The following is a 15,346-nucleotide window of genomic DNA, read 5'->3' on the forward strand; positions in this document are numbered from 1 at the left end:
CAGACAATTTATTCTGTGAAAGTAATGATATGTTTTCCAAAACTGGCTTCCTAAATAAGTGTTGAGTTCCCTATGATTAATGTGATTATTATTGTCAGCAGAATGAAGCTGTAGCCCATGCAAATATGACAGACCTGCCATGGAGCAATTTCTAGAGCCTTCTGGAAATCCCTTTGGTGCAGTCCTGACCTGCTCAGGTTCATCTAGGTTTATCCCTTTTTCCATGCAAGCGATGATATTTGCAGCTCTAAGTTAGTGAATGTTTTAATTTAGGGATGTTCTCCAGTTTAGTACTCCTGCTAAAAACACACTGCTGCTCATAACTCCCCTCCAACTGGAGGCACACAAAGCAGAGATCAGGGGTAAATAGGAACAATTTACTGGAAACAGCAGTGAGAAAAGAAAACAAATAGTTATGGAAACAATATTAATAACAAAATTTTACAAAAGAGAAAGTGATTCCCATGCAAAAATGCTCATTGTGAGCCCCAAGACAATGAACAAAAGGGTGAACACCTTTTTCTCTATTGAAAGTCACACCTTTCTTCTCAGAAGTCCAACAGTCCCTTAACTTCTGCCCTAGAAATGATGTGAGAGCTGTGGAATAACCTCCTGGCCAGGCACATCCAGGTCTGGGCTGCATTCCCTCATTGCTACTGCAAAATAGACACCTCTGTACTGGATGGAACCAGGACAGAGTATTGGCTTTGTGGGGCAATATTTTGGTAATGGGGAGCTTTTTGGCAGTGGAGGGGCTATAAGAGTAGCTTCTGTGGGAGGAGTTGGAAGCTTCCCCCATGTATGAGAGAGCCAATGCCAGCCAGCTCCCAGACAGAGCTGCTGCTGGCTGAGCCCGTGGGCGTTGGTGGTAGCACCTCTGGGGTAACACATTTAATGGGGGACAGAAAGTGGTGCAACAGGGACTGAAAGAGAGGTGTAAGATATGTAAGAGAAACCTGCAGATAATGATTCAGGGAAGAAAAGGTGGAGGAGAGACTCCAGGCACAGAGCAGAGATTCCCCTGCAGCCCGTGGTGAGGCAGCTGTGTCCCTGCAGCCCATGGAGGTGCACACTAGAGCAGAGAGCCACCTCTGATCCATGGAGGACCCCATGCCAGAGCAGGTGGATGCCTGAAGGAGACTGTGACCCTGTGAGAAGCTCATGCTGGAGCAGGCTCCTGGAAGGACCTGTGGCCCCATGGAGAAAGAAGCCCAGGCTGGAGCAGATTTGCTGGCAGAACTTGTGACCCTGTGGGTGACACATGCTGGAGCAGCCTATTCCTGAAGGACTGCACCCCACAGGAGGGACCCATGCTGGATCAGTTTGTGAAGAACTGTGAGGAGGATTCATGTTGGAGAAGCTTGTGGTGGACCATTTCCTTTGGAGGAACTTCATGCTGGAGCAAGGGAAGGGAATGAGGAGTCCTGTGCCAGAATCAATGGTCTCCTCATGTTCCTTGTCTCTACTACCAGGACTGGTCTTGGGGCATTCACCATGGCTGTGGGACAAGGGCTTTGGAGGAGCACATTTGCTGAAAGGGACCAGCACACACACTGCTTGCTAGGGCCTTCACCAGGTCAGTCTTCCTATTCACCACAAGCACATCATAATTTGGACCAAAATTGTGTGGAGATGTGACAAGGGAAAAAAAACCAAGTTCTTTGCTTATTTCATTACTACAGACTCCCAGCAAAGGCAAAGAGTCACAGAAATCCAGATGTATGAAGGTTTCTGGCTCTGCTCCAGATCTGAGCAGCTTTCAGACAGTCATGCCACAGCAGCACTGTGCCCAGTTACACATCCACACAGAGCTCATCTTCATTTTGATTCCTTTTGGTAGCTCCCATAGGTTTTAGCTAGTGTTTGTCTGGTGTTCAAACAATGTTTAAAGAAGAATGCCTCCAGTTCTTCCTATAACTTTAATCATAATAAAAACTTGATGTAAAGAAAAATGGCTGTTTCTTTTGTCTGGGGGCTAAAAAACTGAATGACACTTCTGGAAAGAGACAATACCTTTTTCAAACAGACTGATTCACTGTGAATGAGGAGAGCCTCCCAGCTCTGCAGGGCCAAGTAGGATATCCTTGATCTGCATCACCATCAGAACAGAGAGGGGAATTCTGACAGATAGCTGCTGCATTTATGTTTTTGAAAGGTAAGAGATAAAACTATTTTATCTCTGTTCACATCCCCTTCTGTCTCAACCTTGAATACGTTACCTCAAAGCCCCTGGATTTTTCAGTTCTGCTGTTGTGAAAATGCCTTGTGAAGCAAGATTAAAGCTTCTGCAACCTGCTGTCTTCAGCCTATATAAATTGCAAAGAATGCAGGTTTCAATGTATTACAGGTACTTAAAAGATCCACAGAGCCTCCATGTGCCTTAACTGTATATATTTCAATATTTAACATAATTTCAGCTGTGATGAAATGATCTGGCCACTAATGCTGTGTTGTCAAGGAGATTATTTGACCTCTTTCAGATGGAGTTCACTGTGTGGAAAGCAAAAAGTTCAGCATAAACAATTCATTTTAAAAGAGCATCCATGCATAATCATTGATGCTGTACAAAAAGAAATACACATTAATTCCTTCTTTCTATCTCCATGAAAATCAATTATCCTAGTTAGAGTTTTACAGTGCCCAAACTGGATGGGGTTTGACCTCCTAGAGAAGATATCTGACAAAATCTTCTAGGTTTTTATGGCTGTCAGGGAGCAAAAGATGGAAAACAAATTGTGACTGCAAATTACTGCAGTAGCAACACATGAGAATTTATGAGAATGATGTGTTGTAAGAACAGTCCAGTTAGGAAGTTCTCATGCCTAAGAATAACAGGACAGAAAGTCTTTCTTTGTCTTTTTGCACAGTCAGGCTCTGTTTTGATGTCTTCTTGAGTCAATGAGGAAAGCTCCCTCATTTTGGGTCCAGTCTGTGTAGAAACAGGATCATGACCAAAAAGAATAATGAAGAAGAGCTATCCAAGAAAAAATGTCTTTAAAATCTGTAAAAAGAACAGGCTGTACATGCCCTCAGTATAACTTGTTCAATTTGAGGCTTTATAACAAATTGTGGAAGGGACAGGTAAAGTGAGGCTGGAAGCATCCCAGCTTTGCCCAGCAGTAGCCACTGCTTTGACATGGTTAGCCACTTTGTGCTTCTTCTGATGTATAAGGACATGCAAAATCGGTTTGAGACACTGGTTTTCCCACAGAAATTGTGAACTGATACACCCAGATTGCAAACAGTTGTTGCAGGCAGGTGAAAGAGGAAAACAAGGCTTAGAGAAACAAGCCACAACCTCTGAAGCAGAGCCAGGCCTTCATTTTGAAAGAAAAAATTTCCCCTGGTATGATACAAAATAAATTGAAATAATTAGTTAGCAACACTATTAGAGCTCTCCAACCAACTGATACCATCCAGCAGTCACACTTTTCAGAGAAGTCACTGTTTTGTTACTTTGTCAAGACTAAACATCTCCAGCTGAATTGTGCTCTGTGGGCACTTGCCAACACAAAGGGCTGTGGCTGCCTGTGCCCTTCTTGTGTAATGAAGCTGTGGCAGGACATGCAATTCAAAATGCATTTCCCCAGTTACTCAGTACACATAAAAACTGCCATCCTATGAAAGATCATGACTTAAAACTGTGGTGTCAGAGCTGGAATGCTCAACAAGAAATGTACCTGTACAACCTGCTCTGTTGGGAATAGATGCTGAGATAAACTGTCATCTTTTTTTTATGTGCTTTCCATCCACAGAGCATTCCCAGTGTTCAAGCATAAGGGTGAATCACTGAATTAGTTTTCCACCCTTCTTTCGGCAAGGCAGTAAAAAAAAAGACTTTTTTAAAAAACTCAGGCTTTGTTTTAAAGTGTTGATGTTCTAGGATATTTGCAGTTAATAATTTCCAATGTTTGTTTGTTTTGTTTTTTTTTTTCCCAATTAAAAATCCTTTGCACAGGATTTGGGCCTCTAATTGCCCCAGGAAAATGTGAGCACTAAATGGATGCAAAATGAGACCGATTTGATCTGACTTAGTCTGTGTTATATTTTGCTTTTATGCAGTTTGGACACCTATTTGTAATGATAAGACATCACATAATAGTGAATCCCAAATGACACCCAGCATGTGCTGACACAGACATGGAAACATGAAGAAACACTTTGTTCGGTGTGTATTATGAATGTCCATTCTTATTTTCTGAATTAATCACATTTCCAGACATCTTCTGATGCATATGTACCAGACAAATAGCTTATTTGCTTTGAAACAGTTCATAAAGCTCCTGTTGCTAGGCTAGCTGTACCTTTTTTCAGATATTTGTAAGTATGGAGGCTTCCTCCCTCTTTGGTTTTTCAAAAGCAGTTTAAAAATGAGGCCTCTTGTCCTCAGAGCACAAAGGGATGTGCACAGCATTGAATTAAAAACCACAAGCATTAGAATGTTAAGTCTGACTTGCAGCATCTTCATTGCTACATGCAGCCAAGTACTGATCCAGCTGAATGCACATATTCAACCATCCTAATTTTTAAATTTAATTTTAAATATTTGGGACCTCAGGACCTTAGGTGTTGATTTGATACTGCTTTTACATTCATTCCCTGTTTTACATTGGTGGGATTTGTGTGCTTTGGTGCTGCTCCCTCCAAAGAGCTGTATGACCCCTCCCCTGGACATTATTTTAACTAAAAATGTTTGTACCACCTCTCCTCAAACTCAAGTGCAATGCTGGGTCTTGTGCAGCCATTTCAAGGTGTCCTACCACCTTTATGAGCTGATTCCATCAAAAAGTATTACAGTGAATTAAAGGACTATATATTTTTCCTTAATAACCTTTGCAATGGTGTAAAATGCAAAGGAAGACTAACAACTTCTTTGATTGCAAATGGCCATGGCAACTAACAAGCTGGTTGGAAAACTGAATATGTGGCAACTTGAAAAAAAATACTGTTTTAATCCATGCTAAAGAAAAAATAAAAAACCAATGTTTTAGGACTTGTGTCTTTGTATTGTCCAGTTTTGTGAGTGTGAAAGTGATGATAAGATTCACAAGAGCTGTTTGAAATTGGCTAAAAGAACTTTGTTTCTTGTGGGTTTAAATGAAGGCATAAATATATACAACTCACATTCCACCTCAAGATTCTTGCTGCTGCTTCATCTCAGGGTTAGCTGTGCAAGCAATGACTGTTGTTCCCAAGAGTCACAAATTCTCCCCTTCTCTTAGCAGTGCTTATTCTGAGACATATTTTGTCCTTGTTTAGTTTAAGTTCTGAGCTTCTGGATGCCTTGACTGCTTGTTTATATGAACTATATTTCACATTTTGTGGTTTGTGTTAGGTAAAGGTAGTTTTTCTTGTTGAATGTAGTTTTCAATGGTCCTTGCATCTTTTGTGTGTCTGAACAGGGATGTCACTTAACTGACCTACTAGGGTAGAATGTGGTTTTAAAAAATGACCAAGGCTTGTCAACCAGCTGTGACTTAACTGTTCCTCAGCAATTACATGAAAAATAACAAGACTGACAAAACCCCAGAGGTTTATCCATCCAGATTTAGAAAAGCCTAACCTTACCACACTGCTTGTGCTGCTCTGCTGTGTCAGACTTCCCATTCCATGCACATGCAATGGAGTCAGGTTTTCCTGTTCCAACCTGCTCCACAGTCAAACACAGGTCCTGGCACAGCCTCCCAGTCCCTGAGTGCCAGGAATACACCAGAGTCTTTTACAGCATCTCCCTTTAGAGCCATGGAAGCCACCTCTGGAGATCATCTAGTCCAGCCTCTTGGGCAAAGCATTCACAGGTGGATCAGGCTGCTCAGGGCCTTGCCTAGGCAAGTTCAGAAAATCTCCAGGTTGTCACCATGATATTTTCTGGAAAATCCTCTTTGCCCAGGATTTTTCTCCTGAGCAGCTGAGATGCCTCAGAAAAGAATGAAAACAATAATTATCTGATTGCTTTGGAATGTGGTCTGGAGATTGTTTACCAACAGGTGAATGTTTGATTGGTTCCATGTGAATTGTGTTGGCTTAATGACCAAACCCTGTCCAGCTGTGTCAGACTCTCTGAGTCAGTCACAGGTTTTTATTATTCATTGTGGTGAAGCCTTCTGATGTATCCTTTCTCTTTCTTTAGTATAGTTTTAGTATAGCATTATTTTAATATAATATAAAATAATAAATCAGCCTTCTGAGAACTTGGAGTCAGATTCTCTCACCTCATCCTGGGGACCTTCACAAACACCACACCAGGTTTAGAGTCTCCAAATCAGTCATCCAAACAGTTTTCCATAGAACCTGAAGTGCAGTGTTACTGTGGCTGAACAGCCCAACCTCACCCAGTACCACTGACTCATTATTGGTTTGAGGAGCAGAACTTCCATCTCTTCATTTCAGCTGGAATGCTGAGGATTGACCTCCATACGGCAGTGGGCTGTGTTTCTTGAGGCTGATCAGGCTTCCAGATCTTTCTCCATCATCCTCTGTGAGAGGGCTGGGGCTGCAAATATGGATGGGGTGAGTACGGGGAAGGAAATAGTCCCCAGCCCCTGAGAGACCCATGGGAGGTCTTGCTGGCTTTGTTCTGTACAGCAAATCAGCAAGAAGGTGCTTTCTCCTTCAGCTCACCCACAGCTTGGTCTCCTTCCAGTGCTGCTGTCAAGACCCAGTCCCAAGCCAAGTTGCCTTTTGTTCTTTGCTTGGTTTTGTTTGTTTGTTTTCATTTTTGGGTTTTGGGGTTTCTGTGCGTTTGTGTTCATGTGTGTGGGGCAAGGGTGGTGGTGGGGTGTTTTTTGGTTTTCCCAGTTTATTTTTTGAGTTATGTGGCTTTCTTAACCCTCCTATGTCTTAAAAAATAGCCTTCAGCTGTATTTCCTTCCCTGCTGCTTATCCCCCACATCTTTCCCTCTCAGCTTTCCTTAACATCCCCTTTCCTTATTTATCTTCTCCTTCTTCTGCTGGCTCAAACCCTTCTGCAGCAGGCAGTGAGGATCCCAAGCAGCCAGGCTGCTCCTGGAAGGGGCCTCAGCAGCTGCTGGCAGACTGACGGCGTCCGTGGGGCAGCCGGGTGAGGGGTGGGCTCCTCTGGGCTGACCCCGTGGGACAGCTGCATGCCGGGGCCCCCCTGTCCCTTCTCACTGTGTCCCACACTGTCCCTCACTGTGTCCCACGCTGTCCCTCGCTGTGTCCTCTACTGTCCCTCACTCTGTCCCTCAGTGTCCCACACTGTCCCTCAGTGTGTCCTGCACTGTCCTTTACTCTGTTCTGCCCTGTCCCTCCCTGTGTCCCTCGCTGTGTCCCGCACTGCCAGCGTGCAGCCCGGAGCAGGCAAGCATAGTGTCTTGGTTTGGAAAGAGAGGTGCCTGCTAAACAAGGCAGGAGCCTCCCCTGAAATGGAGAATGCAAACCCTCCCCACCCCTCTGAATTGCTAAGAATTTTTAATTAAGGGGGTCTCAGACAAAAAATATGGGAGCAGGAAATAACTGTTCTTTAATAGGGGAGGGAAAAAAAATAAAAGGATAAAATAAAACAATGCAATACACTAGAACAACCCTGACAGAGTCAGAACTCAACCTGACACCCTGTTGGTCAGGGTGTTGGTAGCAGTCCAGTTGGAAAAGTGGCTGCAGTCCTCCTGAGGTGTCAGGTGTGGTTCTGCTGGAGCAGAGGGGTCCTGTTGAAAAAGGGTGTATTCTTCCTCCAAAGATCCGTGGAAGTAGAAGCAGCTGCTGTTCCTCTAGGGAATCCAGTGGGAAGCCATGCTGGTGTTTCAGAATCTCCAGATTATATCTGGGTAGGAATGCTTGGCTCCTCCCTCTGGATGTAATAGTGCTTGGCTCCTCAATGGGATGTTATAGTTCTTATCTGTCATGCAGTGACATTCAATAGCTTGTTATCAGCAGATGTCCCCAGCTGAGGGAGGAGTGATTAGGATCACTCAGGGAGAGATCTAAGGAGAATTGCCCACTTGACACCAGACTACTGCCATAGAGATGGTAATAGAATACATCTTGCCTTGCAATGTGGAACACCTAGGCAGCATGTGGAGCGAAGACGCCCCTCCTGCAGTCCTTTCCCATCTGTGAAACATTTCCAGATTTCCTCTAGAGCCATGGAGAGGAAAAGCAGGAGGAGGTGTTGTTGCGGATTGTATGCAAGCACAAGGGAACAGGACTCTGTGCCATGATGGGGAGATCGGGGTCCTTCCCAGCCCTGCTCCAAGGGCTTCTGCTGGGCTCCATACAGATCTCCACAGTAAAAGCCTGTGCTGGTGCTCTGCCAGCAATTTAGATGATCCTGATCAGCCAGGCACAGGATTAACATTTCTTTTAGACTATTTCATCCATTTTCACTGCTACTTTGTCCTCACTCACTGGTTTTTGTGTCTTTCTTCCTTGTTGTGTTCCACTCCCATTTTTCTCTCTGTCCTCAGGAAGAGTATTAACTCTTTCAGACTCCACACATGAAGTGTCAATCTCCAAGTGTGAAGCATCCCTTCTGCGATGTCATACCTTCTGAACCTGTTCTTGATGGTTTCTTTTTCTCAGTAAAGCCATTTATTCTCCCAGGATACTGGAAAATAGTAGGAAGTGCTGTTTACATGCTCTCATGATATCATTCATCAAACGTGCACGGTCTGCAAGTACAAAGAAGCATCAGGGAGAGAGTCTGTGGTTTCTTGTTACCACCCTGTTTGTATTTATGGAGAGTTGATTTTAGTCTGTGGCTCTGACAGAAATTTTTCTGGTAACAGCTCATTACTAACACACCACAGCTGAGTCTGGCAGTTCAGCTTGAAGATAAAACCAAAAGATAACAGGAGTCAAATGAGGAGCAGCTCCACTGAACTCTTAAATCTCCATAACATTGTAAAGTTACTGGAATAGCTGCTAGGGATTGCACTGATGCTCATTTGTTTCAGTGACTGAGCTCTGGATCAGCCCTTCTTCACTTTCTGTCCCATTTGAAATGTTTTGCTGCCTTGCATTTACCTTGTGTGTTGATGGGTTTTAGCTACGCCTGAGCCACCCACACCCCACTGTGCAACTGATCACTTTGGAGATAGAAGGTAGAGCTCTGCAGTCAGGTAAGCCTCCCCAGGGGTGATACCAGCCCAAAGTCAATGCCACAGGTATTTTTGCCGGCTCTTTTCAGCATCTCCAGCTTTGCAAGTGAGCAGTGAGAGCCCCGAGTGCCTGTGTGCCTGTTACAGCCCCGACCGTGTCACATCGGGGGCCTGATGGAGTGGGGGCACGGTGGAACCACGACAGACTTCTCCCTTGCTGCTCCAGCCTGCTGAGCTGAGAGCAGGGACAGCTCTCCAGCTGTGAACCTCTCTCTGACAGTGTCTGATCCTCCCTGCTAAGGTGATTGTGAAAAATGTTCATAAAATGTCACAGGCCAGTGGAGGTAAGGGCAAGGGGGAAAACCATGTGGAATTGTGTGTGGTACCATACACAGTCATAAAGAGGATCATGGAGAAAGGATGAGAGGAGGGGGGAGCAGAGGGAAAGAGCTGTGTGTGCTAGGAAATTGTCTTTCAAGCTATGCTATCCATTAAAAAACCCCACGTTTTTACAGTCTTGTAAATTAATGCATCAACTCTTAATTATTAATTCCATAATAATCTATAGAAATATATCCAATACATCCAAAAACTTTGGTCTTGCATTGTCCTAATGAAGATATTTCCTTTCCATAAAGGACATTATTATAGCCATGGTGTAATACAATGAATTAAAGCTATTTTCATGTTAGCTACACGTTCACTGCTCATTCCCAATACAATTACAGCAGAAGTGAATGACATCCAAAAGGACCAAACTTGCCATTTTTTTTGCACTGCTGCATTCTAAGCAATAAAAGATTAAAAGAGAACAAAATCAAATCTCCAGGAAGGAAACAGCATTTTTTGGATTTACCTCAGAGAGTTACTGCTTGAGGTTTTGATTCAGACCTATTTGCTCACCTCTAATTAATAACTTCAGTCTTTTTTCCCTCTGATCCTCTGATATCATTGTGGTGGTTTTAATTAGCTGTTTCACACAGATAAGTCACTGCTTTGCCCTTAGATTGCACATCTCATCAAATTTATCAAACCTACACTTACAAAATCAAGGGAGAAATTGTCAGAGCAACAGAAAAAAGTAGCTGGCTCTTTGCAGAAATGCGTCTTTTGGTTAAATTCTCTGGTATCTAATGAGGCATGAATTCTGATCCAAGTTTCTCCTCTATTTTATGGTGTGTGTAATAGTTTTTCCCTGTATTTTTTTTCCTGATGCCCTTGTTCTCAACCTTCTGTCCTTCATGTACATACTTGTAATATTTGCCAGGCTTAATTTACTTGAGATTGATAACCTGTCTCTCAAATGTATCATTAAAACCTCTGAGAATTACTGAGGTTGAACAAAGGAACAGAAGAGGCACCAGCTTCACTCCTTTCTCATACCAGAATGAAAATCAGCTGGCTAGATTCCAGTTTGGTACAGGCCCCAGAGAAGGCATTCCTGCATCTTTTGTCATGGACTCACCCTAGCCCTAACAACCACTCACTGGCTCCACTTTACTGCATTTCCAATTCTACTGTTTGTTCTACTTTTAAGTCTAAATGGGTAAATGATTTTGTGATTCACTGTTTGCATTAAAGAGTAAACATGCCCAGAAAGATTAACTGAAGTTAAATAAAATCAGCCCTTTTCAAAACTTTTATGAAACTCATGTTATGAACAAATAGATTTCTGTTTTCAACTGTGAACATGATTCTTTTCTGAATTACTAAAAATTTTTAAACATTTTGAAATGAAAATATGCAACTACTGATTTTTCTTTTCTTCCCAACAAAAGTACTTTGCTAGGATTGAAAAAAACATTTGGAAGTTGTTTCATTCATCCTGGTTGTATTTGTTTCTACATGAAACATTCCTAGAGATCACTTTAATCAGCTATAGCAGTAGTTCTGTGTCCTTCCAGCAATGCTCCCATCTACTGATGGAAGAGGTGTGTGCAAGAAATCAGGGCATGAACCAATTTTCCACTGCCTTTGCATAATAAACCACACAACATGGAGCTGAGGATGTACAACAGCATATTGTATTCTTATGTTTGAACAAAGAGCTTTCAGTCTGCCCCGTGTTGTATTCAAACCACCAGCCACCATAACCAGCCATCTCAGACTGACAGAAACCTTCCCTGAGGCTTTTTGCCATGCTGCAGTAAAGACACTGCTGGGATCACAACTCCATCTTCCACATGGAGGGCTCGCCTCTTCTGCCATGGATACAGGCAGGGATCAACAGCACCGCTGAGCACACTGGTTAGTCAGGCACCAGATATTACATGCTGCTTGGTATTACTCAGTTTTTCATTGCTGGTTAGGGAGAAGTTACCAAGCTGTACATTAATTAGGGACCTGGACCCAGAAGGCTCAAACTGATCTGATGGTCTCCCTCCATACTTGGAGAGCCATTGGACTGTGCTTGGTCAGGACTCATCCTGATAATGCATGAGCTAAGAGTTGCTGTCCCTGACACTCCTTTTCTATTACTTTTTTCTAAGATTTTGTTGAGTTATCAATTCATCAAGAAAAAAAAATGCTTAGCTGTCAATTGCTTTACAATGCCAAGCAAGACAACCTCCTCCCCAGCTCCCAGATTATCATGCTGAACCCACTAAAAATCTCATTACAGGTATGCCAAACTGCCTGTTGGTGATCAAGGGGAGCTGAGAAATTATCACAGTTAGGAAGAATTTGCATTAAACATTATCAAAAATATAGCGTCTTAGTGAGTGACTTGATTTCCTTGTGTTGCTTTTCTTCAGAGCATAAAAAGCTGGTATTGTGTTGAATTATGACAAATCTTTCTACTAAAAATTTAAATTAATATCCTTAAATCCAGAAATTTTGTCTGATCATTCATTACTTTATCCTCTAGACTAATAAACAAGCAACTATATTCTTTGTGAAAAAACTCTGTTTAGAGTCATGGTAGAATTAGTATTTATTCTCCTCTCTTGAGGCTCTTTAGAGACACAAACAGATGACAGAAAATTTGCTTTACATAGGAACTAGGAAGTTCTGTTTTTGAAGTAAAACTATGGGATCTGTGAGATCTAAAACTCATAACCACCAAAGACAAGAGCTCTGCTTTGATCTTTTAGGCAGTTTTCTTATTCATTTGTTTCAAATATTGGATCTCTTGTATAGGGAATTGGTGTTAATGCCTACAACACAGTCTGCTCAGAGAATCTGAACCTTAAAGAATGAGATTTCATTCTTTAATGAAATCTCATTCTTTCATGAGAATGTAATTTAAAAACACTTTTATTTTCATTAGGAATTTGGAATTATAATCTAAATTTTGTCCATAACCAAGAAGACTTTCCATGGTGTTTTCTTAAAATAGGGGCAACAATTTAACCCAAAATACGTGTATGAAATATAGGCACAAAGCAGACTTTGATCGTATACATTTTCTTCTCTGAAATTTTGCATTACCAAATAGCATTATGGTTGTGTTTAAAGGATGGAAAGACATGATGGAAGCTAGGAGAATGCCCAGCTTCTGCTGATACACTTTGGATGAAAGCTGGATTTCACATCAGTTTCTCATCACCCTTCGTACTGATGGTTGCATGGCTTGGGGTCAGATGAGCAGCTTCTACAGAGCTAGGTAGCTCTGTAGAAGCTGCTAGCTTGCTTGCTCTTGCAAAAATATACCACTTTGTGTTTTTCTCTACTGAACTGCACCTCCTCCTTCTTCAGATCACCTTTCAGTGGTAATTATGGCTTAGCTGACAGTTCCTTAAGAGGAGAAGTTGAAGGGAATGCAAATAATTAAGGGATTAAAAAATCCCTAAAAAAAGTCTTCCTCTCCCATTTTTAATTTTTGTTTTGGTCAATCTTTCTATATTTGTTCTGGCAAATTTCCTGCTCTTTCATAAGGCTCTTGAACACTTTATCTCCACCCCAGGTGATAGAAATTAGTGGGAAAAAAGAGCAGTCCTCCTAAAGTTCTTCCAGCCTCCTTTTCCATGTGATCCCAGATGTGTCTCAACAAACCACAGTATCCAGGGGCCTTGTTGACAGGCAAGAGATAAACAAAATTTCCCTTGTAAGCCAGTTTATTGCTTAAATCCAATATTCATACTTTTTGTGGCAACTGTTTTTTTCAGAGCAAGTAAATTAAGATTCCTTATCACTTGCCTTAAGCCCATACCAGTCCAAGTTGAAGAATAAAAGAAAAGAAATATGCAAAACCCCTCACATTTGAAACACGGTTTAGACTCTTGTGAAGATTAAAAGTCCTTAAATCCATCAGCATTTTTCAGACACAGCTGGGATCTCCACCTCATCATGTCCTAAACCACTTAGGCATGTCTGGAAAACCCACCTAGGCTTTCAGCAGTAGTTCAGCATTCTCCAGTGGCAGGCAACAGAAAATAAGTTAGAAAGAAGGATCCCTGCCGTAGGTAATGAGATTTATCTCTCAGAAGATGTGTTTGGTTTCCTCACAATCTTTACTTACAAAAGGCTTTTCCAGGTGCAGGTTCCTCCCACAAACCAAACACTTGTTCATCAGCACAAAACCACAGCTGTGTGGCTCAGCAGGTGTAGGACAATAAACTCTGGCTGACCACAGTTCCTACAGTATTTAACCATGTCAAGTATAAATCTCCCAAACACATTTGGAGCTGATCATGCCAGTAACTAGTTACAAATTTTAAAAGCCAGCCTCTGGATGGTAATAAAGCAATTACCAATGGTGGCTTCTGTTCTCAAAAAATGCAGCCTTGGAAATACTTGACCAGCAGTAAGTGCTCTGTGCTCCAACAGAGGTGGACACAGAGTAAAGCATCCAACTCAGCTGTGAATTTTTATGAATCCTGAGTATAGGAGGTAATAGACTATGAAATACCTTTTTTTTTTTTTTTGGTTTGGTTTTTTTTTTTTTTGTTTTTGGTTTTTTTTTTTTGTTGTTGTTGTTGTTTTGTTTTGTTTTGTTTTTTGGAGTTGTTTATCAAAACAGAACAGGCCCACTGGGGAAGTGATCTGAGTTAGAGAAACAAAATTAACAATAATTTATAGCAAGTGGAGTAAACTGTTTATAATGATTCACTGTTCCACCTCAGTGTGCACTTAATGTTATCAGACAGTTTATTATGGTTAGTTGTGACTCAAGTGAGCAGAGACACATTTTAATTGAGACAAATGGGAAAACAATCTGGACAAGGATGCTGTTGGCTAAGTGTATGTAAACCAGGTGGTGTCAACATGCCTTCCCTCCTGCCCAACAGCTGGACTAAAAGAGATGCACTGGCAATAGTGAGCACATTTCTAGGGCTTGTTTTTCTGCTTGTTGTTGTTGACTTGCAAACTGTGTCTGTTCTCATTTCTACATGCAATGTCAACTGATGCTGGACCAACAGGTACTGGCATAAAATGTAGTAACAAATATGCAGTAAAAGTTTCACATTAGTCTCTGGGTCACCTTCTGTCAACATTTCCCTGGCACAGCTGCTGGGCCTGCATGCATTTGTGCTGAGCTGCTTCTCAAAATTCTCTCTGTTTTGAGAATTGCATTAACACAGCATCAGCTGGGAGAAAAGTTTGGTGTTTTACTGATTCCCAGATTCAGTATCTGATCTCTGACTGAGAACCATGTCGAAAGGATAATTTGAATGTATCAGGCAAAGTGCATCATATGACATTTCAGTGAAATCCACAGCACCAGATGCTCTAATTACACAGAATATAAATTTCCAGTCTTGAAATTCCTTCTGCAATTACTGCAGGTTTTATATAAACATTGTAGGTTGTGGAAGTATTTTATGAAAAGGGAAATGTTTCCTTATGTTAATGCTGGTGGCATGTTAATGTTTTAGTATTTTAATACTGACAGTATTTTCATAAAATACTTACTTTTTGATAAAATACTTAAAATTTTGCTTTTGGTAAAATCCTCTGAATGCCTACTGTAGATTTATTTCTTTATAGCCATACAGTGACAACTCTATACCTTTTTTACAACCAGAATGCAACACTTGATAAAAACTCATAAAAAGTGACCGAGACAAGATCATCTGTCCTCTCTCTGACACGGACCAGAAGCAGATGCAGAAGAATGAGGCAAGCATCACATAATACATGTCTTGCACATCTTCCAGAGCTCCAATATTTACTTCAAAATCCTGACCTTTTGAATATTCCACAGCTTCTCTGCACGCCATGTCCTCAGCCATTAGCTGCTGCACTGCAAACACTTTCATGCTCTCAGATGTGCTGATTCTCAGGCCAAATCAGAACCTACAGCTTGCCTGCATAAGCCAGCAGGATACACAGAAACAGGAGCAGCA

Source organism: Serinus canaria, chromosome 2, assembly GCF_022539315.1.
Source record: "Serinus canaria isolate serCan28SL12 chromosome 2, serCan2020, whole genome shotgun sequence".
Classification (NCBI taxonomy): Eukaryota; Metazoa; Chordata; class Aves; order Passeriformes; family Fringillidae; genus Serinus; species Serinus canaria.